The 13,665-nt window shown below is 44.8% G+C and overlaps 1 protein-coding gene across 2 annotated transcripts in view; it reads left to right on the forward strand.

Moving 5' to 3' along the window:
• Positions 1-3,115: 3,115 nt before the first annotated feature.
• SCYL2 (SCY1 like pseudokinase 2) overlaps positions 3,116-13,665 on the forward strand; it is a 366,719-nt gene continuing 356,169 nt past the window's right edge. The window contains exon 1 of one of the 2 annotated variants that reach the window (XM_078678675.1): positions 3,116-3,235. The gene's annotated coding sequence lies outside the window, so the exon portion shown is untranslated. The remainder of the gene's footprint in view (positions 3,236-13,665) is intronic. The other variant, XM_078678685.1, reaches the window with a different exon arrangement.

The raw sequence follows: 13,665 nt of genomic DNA on the forward strand, positions 1-13,665 counted from the left end.
ACTGTGTCTAGCTTCTTATCGTGGTCTTTCAGATCCTTTCCCATCACTAATATGTCGTCCTGGAAGTACTGCACTCCTTCGAGGTCTTTAAACAATCGGTGCATCAGTTTCTTGAATACTGCGGCCGCCGACGCAAGACCGAAGGGCATGCCGCGGAACTGGTAGCACCCAAAGGGTGTTATGAACTACGTCAGTTTCTTACTCGCTGGGTGCATCGCTAGCTGATGGTATGCTGAAGTGAGATCGATAGTGGAGAACCATCTTACCCCCTTTGTTTTTGCCAACATCTCAATACGTGGTAGCAGGAACCTTTCCACAATGATGCATTTATATAGTTCGCGCAGATCCACACACAGACGTACCTTGCCGTTAGGTTTCATGGCCATCACCAGGGGCGCCAGCCACTCTGAACTATTTATTTGTTCGATAATTCCATTCTCTTCCATTCTGTGCAATTCCTGTTGTACTGCTTCTATCACCGGTATGGGTATGTTCCTTACTTTGTGGGACACCGGCGTGGAGTTCTCCTTGAGGGCTATCCGATGCACAAACTTCACCAATTTGCCGACCTTTCCGCCGATTACTTTGGGGAATTCACTCTTCATCCTCTCAAAGTCCGGGAAACGCCACGGGCCGGTTATTAGCACCTGCCTGTGACCACCAGGATCCAGCTGTATCCCCAGGTCACCTTGGTCCATCCACCCTAGGACCGATGGGCCCTTCTCCGCCACATACAACTTGCACTCAGCGCTCCAGCCTTTGAACTCAAAGGTTAAGACTCTGAATCCAACCATCGGAATGGGTTCTCCTGTGTACGTGATTGGCCTTATGTCCGGAGGTTCAAGTCGTGGTCCTAGACAGAGTCTGAATTGTTCATTCCATACTGTCCTTTGGATGATGGTATACGGGGAGCCAGAGTCTGCTACCATCTTGATCTGCACTCCTCCTATCACCATTTCACATTGTGGTTTGCGGGAGCGTCTGAAATCAATGCCCAGTACCTGACCTTCCACACACAGTACGTTGTCTTCCTCGTCTTGTTCTCTGTCCTCTCCGCCCTCCGGATCCTGCTCCACATACATCACCGTGGGCCTTCTTGTCTTGCGGCGGCATACCTTTTCATAGTGTCCTACGATGATGCAGAACATGCATTTCGCTCGGAACGCCGGACAGCGTTTGTCGTGGGCTGCGTGGGTTAGGCTTCCGCACCGGTAGCACGCGTTCGTGCTTTGTCTATTCTGCCTTCTCTGCTGCGTAGGTTTCCCTGTCCATCTGCTTGGTGCTTTACTTTCCACCGCCAAGGGTTTGTTCCTTCCCGTTGGTTCAGCATCATCTACTTTATTAACCATGGGCCTCTGGGTGGGTTCTCTTTTCGCCGCATCCGCGCATCTCTTGGACAAGTCTGCCTTTTTCACCATGGCGATCACCTCCTTGAGCGTGGCGTCACCATTCACTCATAGTTTGTCCTGGACTGCCTTTTTCGTGGTGTACATGACTATCTGATCCTTTATGAACTCATCATGCAGAACACCAAGTTTGCACGTTATTGCCAATTTCTTGAGTGCGGCTACATAGTCGTCTATTGATTCGCCCACCTCCTGTTTTCTCTGCTGGAAATGATATCGATCAATGGATGTGCATACTGCCGGCCGATAGTGGTTGTTCAGGTCTTCTATTGCGTGTCTGAAAACATCGTCGTTTGCAGCTTGTCTGGGAGTGGGCACCAGATTCTGGAATACTCTAATCCCTGGGCCTAAGTTGTGCAGGAGTATCCTCCTCTTCCTCGTACTCGGGAAAGCTTTCCCGTTTTCGTCTTCCAGAGCTTCTATGTAATTCATGAAGTACTCTCTCCAGTCCTCCCACTTCATTAGAGGTTCTCCTGGTTTGGGCAAGAACGGAATTGGCGTCGTGAGTGAAGACGTCTGCGCACTCATTTCGGCGCGTCTTCCTGTATTGGTCTGCTGACCTCTCAGGCTGCCTGGCTCGCTTGCGCTTTCTCTGTGCGCCTGGTCCGGTTGGGGTCCTTCTGCGCCCCCTTCTCTACTTCTCTGTAACTCCGCCAGGGCCTCAATTGTATCCGGGCGCTAGTACATGGACTGGCCACCCCTCTGTAGTGTCCCCTTCTCCCTCTCTTTAGTACGTGTGCCGGTGGGGTCACTATGGGTCAGTCTCTGGTTCCTCACTCTAGTAGCTCTCTGCCCTGCGTACCTGGTACTCTCTGTCCAATCCTGTTGCTTGCTCTTTGTGGCTCTATGCCCGCCACGCTCTCCTGCTGATGTCTTCTGACTGTCCCTCTCCTGGGTGTTCCTTGTGGTGGCTTTCTTAGCTCTCCCTTCTGTTGGGCTCTCAAGGTGTATTTACCCGTTTTTTTCTTCTATCCCGGCCTCGTCGCCACTGTAATGCCAGTATTATGCCCAATGAAGCTCTGGAGGCAGCTGTGAGTGTGCAGTTATTTATTTATTATCAGCAGGAGAGCGCAGGGCGTCCGGTGCTCTCCGATCTTTTCCCCGACTCATCCTCTATGCAAACCACCTAAAATGGCCGCCACGCGTGCTACGTCATCACGTAGGGCGCGGCGACTAGAGCGCAACTTTACATTACCATGTTTTATTGTTCTTATTCATTAGTTATACATAAGAAGGATGTATATTATTATTATATACCATCACAGCATTAAATAAGGATTAGTTTAGCCAGGTGTTTCAGAGAATGATTCCTTTACACTCAAAGAAGAAAGATTTTTGGGGAGGGTAGGTGACGCAGTCTTGTTTCAAAAGAAACAGAGTGAGTATCTTCCGCGTGAACCGTTGTTTTTCAGTTAAAACAGTACCTTATTAGTTCAAACACCGTACAACAGTTCTTATTCCTATAGAACATTGAGGTTGCTCCAGGAATCCTTTCGTCTTCTTCCATCCGTTCGGTGACAAGGGGGTTATTAGCGTCGGTCAGCGGTTGTATGCAATAGTTGAACTAATGTTCCCATGGCTCTGACCCGCCTCCCATCCTTCTCTCTCTCTCTCCCTCTGCTCCTCGTGGGAGAATCACCAGCTCAGCTCTCCGTCCACTCACAGAGCCAGCTGTCACAGGCGGAGGCGTGGCTGTCATTCAGATAACTGCGCAGGCGCAGGGCACAGCTGGACGTTTTGTCACGTGACGTATTCGCTTCCGTGCGTCGCTTCCTGTGATGAGCCCTAGCCTCTACCGTGTAAATAAAGCGCGTTTTCGCTCTAGAGAGGTCAGTACACGGCACGACGTTATTTTTCCCGTATGTCACCTGTGCTTGTAACTGTCAAAGGGTCTTTATTGGTGGGCATGATGGATAAACAGAAAGCCTGTGTCCTGAAAAGGCACCTGTCTTGAGACAATGTGTCACACCTTTAGTAATACGTGTCACTGAGTGCTGTGAAATCAGACTAGTGAAACGGAGGCTTGTGTGTTAGTATTGTTGAGAGTGTGAAAAGAAGTGCAGCCACCGAAACAACCGGTGACTGAACGGTGCAGGGACTAAAGCTAAATAATAGGCTTGTCTTGAGCTGGCTTCGGGTCATGATACATACTTTAAGCTACATAAAATGCATGCAACAATGTGGTCTGAGAGAGAAAAATATTTGCAGGATAAATCACGTAGCTGCCACGTGGATCCATGTCACTTGTGGCGCTTCAGACTGTCCATGTGAGACAGTGCTTCAGAAATCTGCTTGCCTTTGAAAGAAACTCACTTGTCTCATTTCGTGTCATGTAATGAGGTGAAACTTCATGGTAGTATTTTCATTATTATATTAGAGCTATTATGATCTCTATCATTATGCCAGAACTCATATTGGACCATATGCTTTTCTGGTTATGGAGGGCTCTAACATATCAGGGCTATGTGTATCTCAGATCTTTGAATATACACTAGCTGTGATATGTAGAGGCTCTGTTTATCCACGTGCTCTGAATGGTCTAGCTTTGTGATGACAGTAGGGTTATGAGTATGCCTGTACTTTCATTATGTTAGAGTTTTGATTAAAGCACAGTTCTGTCTGCATGTATCATTGTTCTTTTACTTATTTTAGTTTCGAAGTTTGTGTATTTCTCTAGCAAAATGGCTTTTAAGAATTCGATTGAATTTCACAAAATGTTATTGTATAGAAAATCACACTCTACTTTGTCTAGAGCCTGAGTTGCCAATAAGGATCAAGGGGCTTGCCTCCAAGTTTCATCTAAATCTATGAAATGCCTATCGCCACTGTTTTGTCATGCACTTTGTTTTAAAAAGTCTATTAGGGCAAAAAAACGATTCCAATGTGAGAAACCTCTCTTTAAAAAAAAAAAAAGATGCATTTGACTTTTCGAAACAAAGGGTGTATTACAAAACACAGTATGACCCTGTGTAGATTAGCATGCAAGCGTTTCGGTACTGAAGAATTGCAAATAACCCTTTACGGACATATCAGACAAAAAACATGTACACCTTCACTAGAATTTAGGGCTCCTTGCTTCGCCCAGTTGGTTCACGTGATTTCTTTTCAACCTTGACATGGGCCATCTTTGGTAAATCAAATTGACAATGGACAGCCCATAACACATTTTAAAACACATTTCCTAATCTACTACTTTCCTTCGCACCTGAGAAAGAGCACCAATCCTTTGTCTGCCCAAGGCCAGGCATTGATATTACAAGATATTTGGCAAAGAGCCCCCTTGAGGGGCTCGCAGTGTATTGCAGCACCCACTCAGCAAGGCTAATGGCCCTGTGATGAAGCATGCCACTTTGGTAAGTGAGGGCTAGTTAATTCTACTATAGGTGCCCTTTATGACCACCTGAAATCGACCTACTTCGGCGCAGAGTTGATGCAGCAATGGAACAGTCCACTACTTTATTTATAATTGTTCTGTTTGGGGAGGACGTGTGCTGGACCGTCACATTCCTTTCTATCCCCCTCTGTTTGTTTAATGACAGAAAAGTACTCCTGACAATGGCAGGAATAAAACTTTTTTCCAAGGGCAGAAGGGACTATATCCATGGGGGCAGTATTTTCAACCTGGAGAAAAAAAGAAATACACGTTTTAACAAGTGAATTTTCACTTGGTCTGCAGATTTTCAATCAATCAATCAGAACTTGCAAAGTGTGGCTACTCACCCAAGAGGGTCTCCAGGCGCTTAGGGGGAGAAGGGGGCTGCTGATCCGTCTGGGCGCTGGGGATCTGGGTTTTTTCAGATAAACAAACGAAATGCACCTGTCAAAGGTTTCCAGGCTTACTTCTGTAAACTCCTATGATTTCCTGAAAGTCGAAAATCTGAACCAATGCAAGTTCATAGACCTCAAGGCACACTTTCAAGATTTTCTTTAATAATGGGGCCCATATTAATTTTACAATGAGTATCCATTATTATTTTTTAATATTGTCATGCATCAAGCACAGTGAAAGATTAAAATTGTCCTTAAAAGCACACTGTCATTTAGTAAACTGATCTCTGACCTTTGTTTGTTTTTTAAGGTGCATACAGAATAAAATTACCAATCGTGCTTTTATATTCTGCATGTGTTTGCATATGATAAAGGAGCATTCTAACAACATTATAGATATACCCAAATTGTTAAAAGTTGCAAAATAATTGTGCGCATTTCTATATTAAACCATTGTCATAAAATCAAGTTGAGCTTACAGCTCATTGTATTTTTTAGAGCGCTTTTACAAACACTAACAGCTTTGGGTTACTGAAACATATATACCGTTTTGAACATCTTGTACATGTGGATGCATAATGTGACTTAGCAGCAGGCAATCCTCTTGTTCTTTGGACATGCTATACATGCAGTCTAGTTGTCTTTGACCCAAATGTGTCCTCGGTGGCTTGCAACAGGAATACCACACCGCTAACAATGCCGGCAACAGGTGTACGTAGTAGACTCTATTGTCCCTAGGTCCTTCATAATTTAGCTGGTGGTAATTCAGTTAGCGCAAACAGCAAAGTCCTTCCTTTTTAGGTCTCCCCTACGCAGTGCGCATGCGCTGCGTAGGAGAAAGACCTTTAGCCATCAATGTGCCTTTTCAGCCAAAAACGTGCACGCATTCCATTGCCTTCAATAGCAACGCGTGCACGTTTGGCGATTCCCTTGCGGGAGCGAGCTCTGACACCATATGTTTGTAATTAACTTGCAAACATATGGTGCCCCTGCTCGTTCCCGCAAGGGAAACAGGCGCAGGCCCCCTCCTGTCTTCCCTCTCCCTGCTGCCTCCTTCTTTAGCGCAAGTCGCGCGTGCGTGTTTGTTTTCTTTAATGCCGGTGAAAGAAACCAGAACTGTTTTCAGCTACATGAGCTGCTTAGTATCTCATTGATCACTCATTCTTGTTACACTCCTTATAAATAAAGCTCCACTTACCCATTGATGAGAGGAAGGATTTTAAACCACATGCTTCTGGCCACGAAGCTAGTTTTGTAGGCCGAGCCTCTTAAGAGACCTAGGATCTCAGAAGGCACCCCCAACCCTAAGATGCGCTGCCCTAGTTTCTGTTGAAATGTCTACATTCTTCGTGCTCCTTCATGCAACACGAGTTAAAGTCTGCATCAATGTTGCATTTAAATGCAGAGGGGCGTGTTCAATGAATGCAGAGCTGTACTAAATGTGCGGGTTCGCAAGTTGTTCGCTCGGATCCCAGTCTTCCGTTCGCCTCCCAAAGACATTCCGACTCTCTCATTCCTAAATATGATGTTCCATGTCTGCATTAAAAAACCTCTGAGGGTAAAATGCAGCAATGCACCAATCTTAAGCGAATTACTCTCTTGGGGTAGCTTATGCATGTCATTAGGCATGAACGTTAACTTGTTCTCAAATGCTGCGACCTGCAGATAAAATGGCGCATTGCATAGTCCTGCAGAGAGCAAAGTATTTCCATGAACCTTGGGCGCTCGTTATCTTATCCTCTGCACAGAGGCTGGCTAAATAATTTATAGAATTTTTTTTCTGCCACTGCGAATTTCAAAAGCAGTGGTATCTGGTATTGAGAGTGGAAGGCGGGGCTGGATAGTAGTAAATGTAAACAATTTAATTTGAATACAGTCAGCCCTTTTCCATCAGTTTTTAAGTTGTTAAGAAACTATCCATGTTTCCAGATACCTCGGGTGGCCTTTACAACAACTTGTCATTTGAGGTTGCGCAAATGTTTCTTCTCCCCAGCCTGAGCTGAGGGGCCAGTGAGTGAATGAGTAGGGGGCGGAGGCCCCCCTGGATAGGCTTGCTGCACACTGACATAAACATGAATCTGACTAAGCCAACCTATGTAATGATTTCTCCACTACCTTGACAAAAGCCATTGACAAAATATCCTTTTGCATCCAAAACAGAAACTGGGCAGGAACTGTGCTTTAACTTGGATGGCAGATTTTTGGCTCACTATCTTAGGCTGTTGTGGTTGGAATCTCAGCCACTCAGGCTCACAGCCACTGAGTTATGCAGCTTTGCACTCAAACCGGCCCAAAAACTATGATAGAGGGTCATAATATTTTAGCATTTTGATGTACTGTTATTTTCTTAGCACTTCTGCCCCACTGACTGGCTAATGTAAATAAACACATTGAAGGTGAAGACCTTTATAGCTCCTTGAAGATAAACTTAGGGCTTAGTGTAGTTTCTTGCCTGCACAAAAAATAGGTCCTTCTGTTTTTTGTTGTGTTTTTCCATACTTTACGGCACTGACTGGTAATACTGCCCTCTCTTTTTTATCCTGTTGTTGTAAGAATGTGTCCATTATTGTATTTCTGTAAACCAGTACTTTTGTACAGTGCTCCATTGCTCAGCAGCTACGTTTCTGCAATATAATTTTTCATATACGACGTAAATTTGACACAACAATAAATGTATGTATTGCCTCATGCAGTATCTGAATTTTTACCCCAGTAAATACTTCACTTTGTTGCTTTGCTTCCCATTACGAGAAAAGTAACCAAAGGAGCGGGCTGGTTATCATTTGGAGTATATGAGGCCATTAGGCACCAGTGGTAAATGACTGTAATCACCATGACTACCATGCGGAGCCCCGAGAAAAGGGCTTCCAGTGGCCTAGTAAGGAGCCACCCTTGAGGTGATCCACGGCTAGGAGATGTTCACAGATATGATGTGTGTGAATCGTGCATAGTTGCACATAGAAGTATGTTGTGAGATTCAAGATTCAAAGATAGCTTTATTCGGTATTTGACAAAAACCATAAAAGCAAACATAATGCATAGTACAGACAAAAAACACGTTAAAAAGCTTACTTATTTAAAATTCGTTATAAAAATAGACATTTCATTATACTAACAAATAACCAAGTCTTAAAATCCGTTAAAACATTTCATAAAATTCATTAAGTTCAATAGGTAAGTTCATTGAATTAATACATCGGTTGTGATAAATGTTTCATATTTGTGTATTATTTGGTGTTATTATGCACAGGATAATACTCATTTAACCTCAAGCTCCTAATCATTGCGCATGGTTCCTCTACATTTTATGATGAAAGACAGAAATTTTATCACCGCTACAATAGTAAGCTCGTCTTGGAGCAAGTACAATCTAAGCAGGGCAGATTTACAGCTTCTCAAACCCCATAACTTTAACAGTGGTAGCAAGTATTTTTTCCTCCCCCACTGATAGTACTCGCAAAAAAGAATGCAGTGTATATTAGACTGGGTGGCTAAGCCATCACACAGGCATTTTATCAGGTTCACAGACCAGTCATTTGGGGCAGGGAACGTTATTAACCTAAAAAAGGATTCCGTCCTCATTCTTGCCAAAAGCATTCTATGATAACACGAAAAGTTTGGGGCCAGATATGGATGAAGGCCTTGGTCATGGAGAATCTGACGATGGGCTACAATGGTGGATTTATTCCCATCTAAATAATATCTCCTCTCCTCCAATAAACCAAGGCATGCCCCTTTTAATGCTTTTTTTGACATTCGTGAGCATGATATTGGGTTTGAGCTTAAAGCCCGCGGCTTGGTCCAGGCAATCATAAATTACTTCCCTGTTGAAGGTCGTGTCCTCGCATGTCCAAATCTTGTACCACAGCATGACTGGCGCTATCTTTATCAGATCACTGATGTGGGCTCTGTCAAGTTCATTATGGCATATGGTAGTGGATGTGGAACGCGGGACTGCTAAAAGATACCTCAAAAAGGCATTTTCCACCCTTTGTATTTGGGTGCTATCTGCCAGTCCCCAGATCCCGGCCCCATAAACAGCTGTAGACACACATTTCGCTGCATAGATCTTAAGTAGTATATCTACAGGTTTCCCGCCCAGTCTTTTGGCAAATTGTTTGACCGCCCCAATCGTGCGGGCAAACGCCAGGTTCCGGGAGGTAATCGCTGAGGACCATGTGCCCCTATTGTTAAAAATGATGCCCAAATAAGAAAACGTTTTAGTCATAGCTATCTTTGTGTCATTGACGAAGGTTTTGCAGTCTGGGATATTTTTCCTGGTAGTGCATGACATTGTAAAGGTTTTCCCCACATTTATTTTTAGGCCTCTAGTGCTCATAAAGGTTGCAAAACCCGTTAATGCCTTCTGGAGACCCCGCTGTGTGCGGGCCATAATCACCGCATCGTCAGCGTATAATAATAGTGGGACTGAGAGGCCGTTTATTTTAGGGTAATCCACTTCCAGGTCATTTAAAAAGGCTGCTACCTCGTTAATGTATAAATTAAATAGGAATGGCGCAAGGATGCAGCCTTGGCGAACACCCTTTTCTATAGGGAATTTTCTGGTTCGCTCGCCATTTTTGCCAAATCGCACCGTGGCGCCTGCATCTCTGTACAATTCCTGGATAAAACTTAAAATGTTTTTGTCTATCCCCATTGTGGCCAGGATTTTCCACAACATTCTATGATCTAGGCAATCAAAGGCCGAGGTTAGATCAACGAATGTTAGGAACAGGTTCCCTTTTTTTGCTCCAATATATTTATTCGTTATAAGGGCCAGGTTTAGACCCTGCTCTACGGTTCCTAAGCCGGACTTAAATCCGTATTGGAATTTCGAGAGTATCCCATTACTCTTGGACCAGGTTTGTAGTTTGGTTAACAACACCCTTCCTGCGACTTTCATTAGATTGTCTAGCAGGGAGATGGGACGATAGCATTTTGGGTCTTGCCTGTCCCCTTTTTTAAATATTGGGATGACTATTGCTTCGTGCCATGTATCGGGAAAACCTAATTTGGTGTAAGCATTCATTACATTTGCTAGTAAAGGAGCCCATAGATCTACGTTCCCCTTGAACAAATCAATGGGAACTCCATCAGGTCCAGGGGCCTTTAAACTAGGACTCTGGCAGATTGCTTGTTCCACCTCTGCAGGGGTAAACATTACGTTTATTGGGAAATTTCCATGAATCGGTGAGAGAGCCGCTTGCCCCGCATCCAACTCATCTTGTGGGATCAATACTAATAAATCTTTCTTATATAGGGAAGTGAAATAGTTAACCCAGACATCTTCCGTTATAGCTATCTCCAAGGAGTCTACCTTACTATCCGAAAAGAAAGGGGCATTAATTTCTTTCCAGAAAGAAATGTTATCTCGTAAGGCGCTTGCCTTTATCAGGGCTTCCCAAGCTGCATTTTTCAGATCTTCCTGTCTGCTTCGTAGGGTCTGCTTGTATGCTCGTCTAGCATCCTTCACTCGGCCACTGTCCCTTGGGACAGTCTTTAAGGCCTGTAGAAGGGCTTTGTGTGCTTTAGTACAGGCTGGATTAAACCAGCCATGTAATCTTATTTCTTCCCCTAACTTTTGTTTTTTAATTAGCTTGGCATTTATTGTGGCGGTAATCCCATCATAAGCCCGTATTATTAACTCAGGATAAGTGCTCGGTTCTAAGCAGATGGCAAATTGTTTCGTTTCTTTCTGGACCAAGTCCTTCAAGAAATTTGTGGGATCAATTTTCGCCCATTTAATGGCGTAGCCATTTTTTCTGGCCAGCGCCACCGAGCGACCATGAAGTATGTTCATTGTGCTTGTTTTTTGGATCCCCGGCTTCCCTACACTAAAGGTAGTACTGATAGGAAAATGGTCGCTTATTGCTAGATCTTCCGTATCAAAACCCCCCACCCAGCCTTGATTCCTGTTGGAAACTAAAATAAAGTCGATTACAGTGCCTGCCCCACGGCCAAAGAAGGTTGTCTGAAAAGCTGCAGGTGGGTCACAAAGTTCGTTGGCGAAACCCAGATCCCAGTCATGCATGAGTTGATTTAGCAAGTTGCCCCAGATGGAATGTTCAAAATGCGTGGTGGGATCCCCTCTTAAGTCGAGGATACCACAATTTTTTGTTTGACTATGGGGGCATAGGTGACAGTTAAAGTCACCTGCTATAAGGAAGCAATCTGCCTCCTGCCCACCTCTCTTGAGCAGTGCATCAAGCTCCGCTATTAAAGCTTTAACATCGACTTTTGGCGCATTATTATAAATATTAATCAGGAAGAGAGAACGCCCGTTTGTTTTGATAAACAAACCTTGTAATGAACTTCCTACACCTGCTTTGAGTCCACTCTCCTCAAATGTACTCTTTTCTATATTGCAGAGATTAGAGGTGGAAATACACAGTCCCCCAGAGCCTCTGCCTCGATTGCCCTGAATGGCGGGAATATAAAAAGTACTAAAGCCCTCAATGTGAGTCTCCTCCAGGTCCCAGCACTCCTGGAGACAGATTATGTCCTGCCTTCCCATAAAAGTTAGGAATAACTGGTCCCGTGCTTTTTTGGCCAGCCCTGCAATGTTCCAGGATGATATTTTTAGAGTACGTTTTCCGTCGTTTCGTGGGCGGGATTCATCCTGGCTAGTTGATGAAACAGTACCCACGGGCATGATTTCGATCTCATTTTGGATTTGAGTCGTATCTGCTGTGCTTGGGTGAGTATACATGCAGATAGTTTCAACTGGCATTCCAATTCCTTTCCCCTTTAAAAACATGCTAGGGTCTTCTAATAAGTGCTGGCCTGATGATTCTACTTCTCCTGTAACATAGTCTAGTGTGCTCTCTATAGACACGATGTTAGTGCTTTCCACCTGGGGAAGGACATGATAGATCTCATTTGGGGGGACTGAATTTGCTACTACCCCTTTAATGACCCTTATTGGTCAATCAACCATATCTAAGCAATCGTATCTATTCCTTGTGGGAGCCCCCTTCCAGTAGTCAGGGTTTGGGTTTTCTCTTCTAGGGAACCAGGGGCGAGGGTCCCAACCTCTAGGCCAGTAGTTGTTGCTGTTCCTATTTCTACTTCTGTTGGAGTGCCCCACCTGCGTCCAAGGCCATTCTTGAACTTCGTCCCAACTAGTTTCATCGCCATAGTTGGGGATGTTTAGAGGTGGGTAGAAGAAAGAGAGACGCTGTACGTCAATCCCCCCCTTTTTTCGAGCGCTGGCCACGAAGAAATATAGTCAACCGTGGCAGGGTCGTCGCAGTTGACTATAACACAGTCACCCTGTAGACTTTTTTTGGTGTCCCCAATCCAGAACACTCTTCTCACGGAATTTATTCTACTGTGGTGTGATGACTGTAGGGGTCTGTTTTGGCTCAACCATTGCAAAACTTTGTTCCTCAGTGACCAGGGGGGCTCGTCCGAACCGTCTGTCAACTCGGGCACCCCTGTAAGAATGACAGTGTAAGGGGTAGCCTCAGGTGGCAGATGAATCGGACGCCTAAACCTAGTACCCTTCCTCTCTTTTCCCTGGGGTTGGGAAGACTGGGCTTTATGTGATATATGTGAAGTCTCCTTCAGGTTGGCTAGCTGGGTATTTAGATCCAAAAGGGCCGGGGTAGTTTGCGCATTACCACTAGGGACATTTGATTTGCCCATCCCCTCTACAATGGAAGGTTTAGGAGTATTTTGTATGGTTAATGTGGCACTCTTGTTGGGCTGGGGGTTTGCTGCTTTATCTTGCAAGGGGGGCTTCGGACAAGCAGCTGGTAGAGAAGGCAGTTGTGCCGGTTTACTTGGCTCTTTGGATTTCCCCTTCCCCATGTCTAGGGTGCCCAGTGACTTCTGCGTAAATACGGGAGTATTTAATTTCGCAAGTTGTTTTTCGATAATCCTTAGGCTTTTTTCCATGGGTTGCAGATGATGTTTTAACAGCTCCCCCATACTATTTATGAGGAAATCGTGTAATGTCACACAGGTGGTGCATGGTTTGTGTATGCCACCCACAGCACCCATTGCTTCCAGATTCTCTGATGGATCAGTATTCTGTGGGGGCAAATTGAGGGCAGCATTATTGGTGATGGAAGGGGTTTGCTCTAATACAATGATATGACTATTAGTGTTAGGGTTGCGAAGATTCTCGATGTTAAGTGGAGCGGATGTAATCTCCTGTATAATCAACCCTTTACTTAGCCTCTTAGCTATAGCACCCTCCCTTTCACCCGTGGAGATAGGGTCTAATGTAGTATCTTGGTTATGTAAGAGTTGTAGATCCGGTGTATTTTCCAAATCCTCAGTAGAGTTAGACCCTAATGACAATTGAGTTGCTGACAAATCCACAATGTTTGGGACTGTGTGAACTAGTACATTTCCTTGGTTCAACAACGGGATGATCGGGCCCTCGTGAATTGGGGTTTGGGCCGAGGCAAGGGGGCCCATCGAAGATCTTCTAGCGACCTCCAATTCATGTGACACCCTTCGTTCTATCAAGTGTATGGTGTTC

Source organism: Lissotriton helveticus, chromosome 1_1 (genome assembly GCF_964261635.1).
Source record: "Lissotriton helveticus chromosome 1_1, aLisHel1.1, whole genome shotgun sequence".
NCBI classification, from domain to species: Eukaryota; Metazoa; Chordata; class Amphibia; order Caudata; family Salamandridae; genus Lissotriton; species Lissotriton helveticus.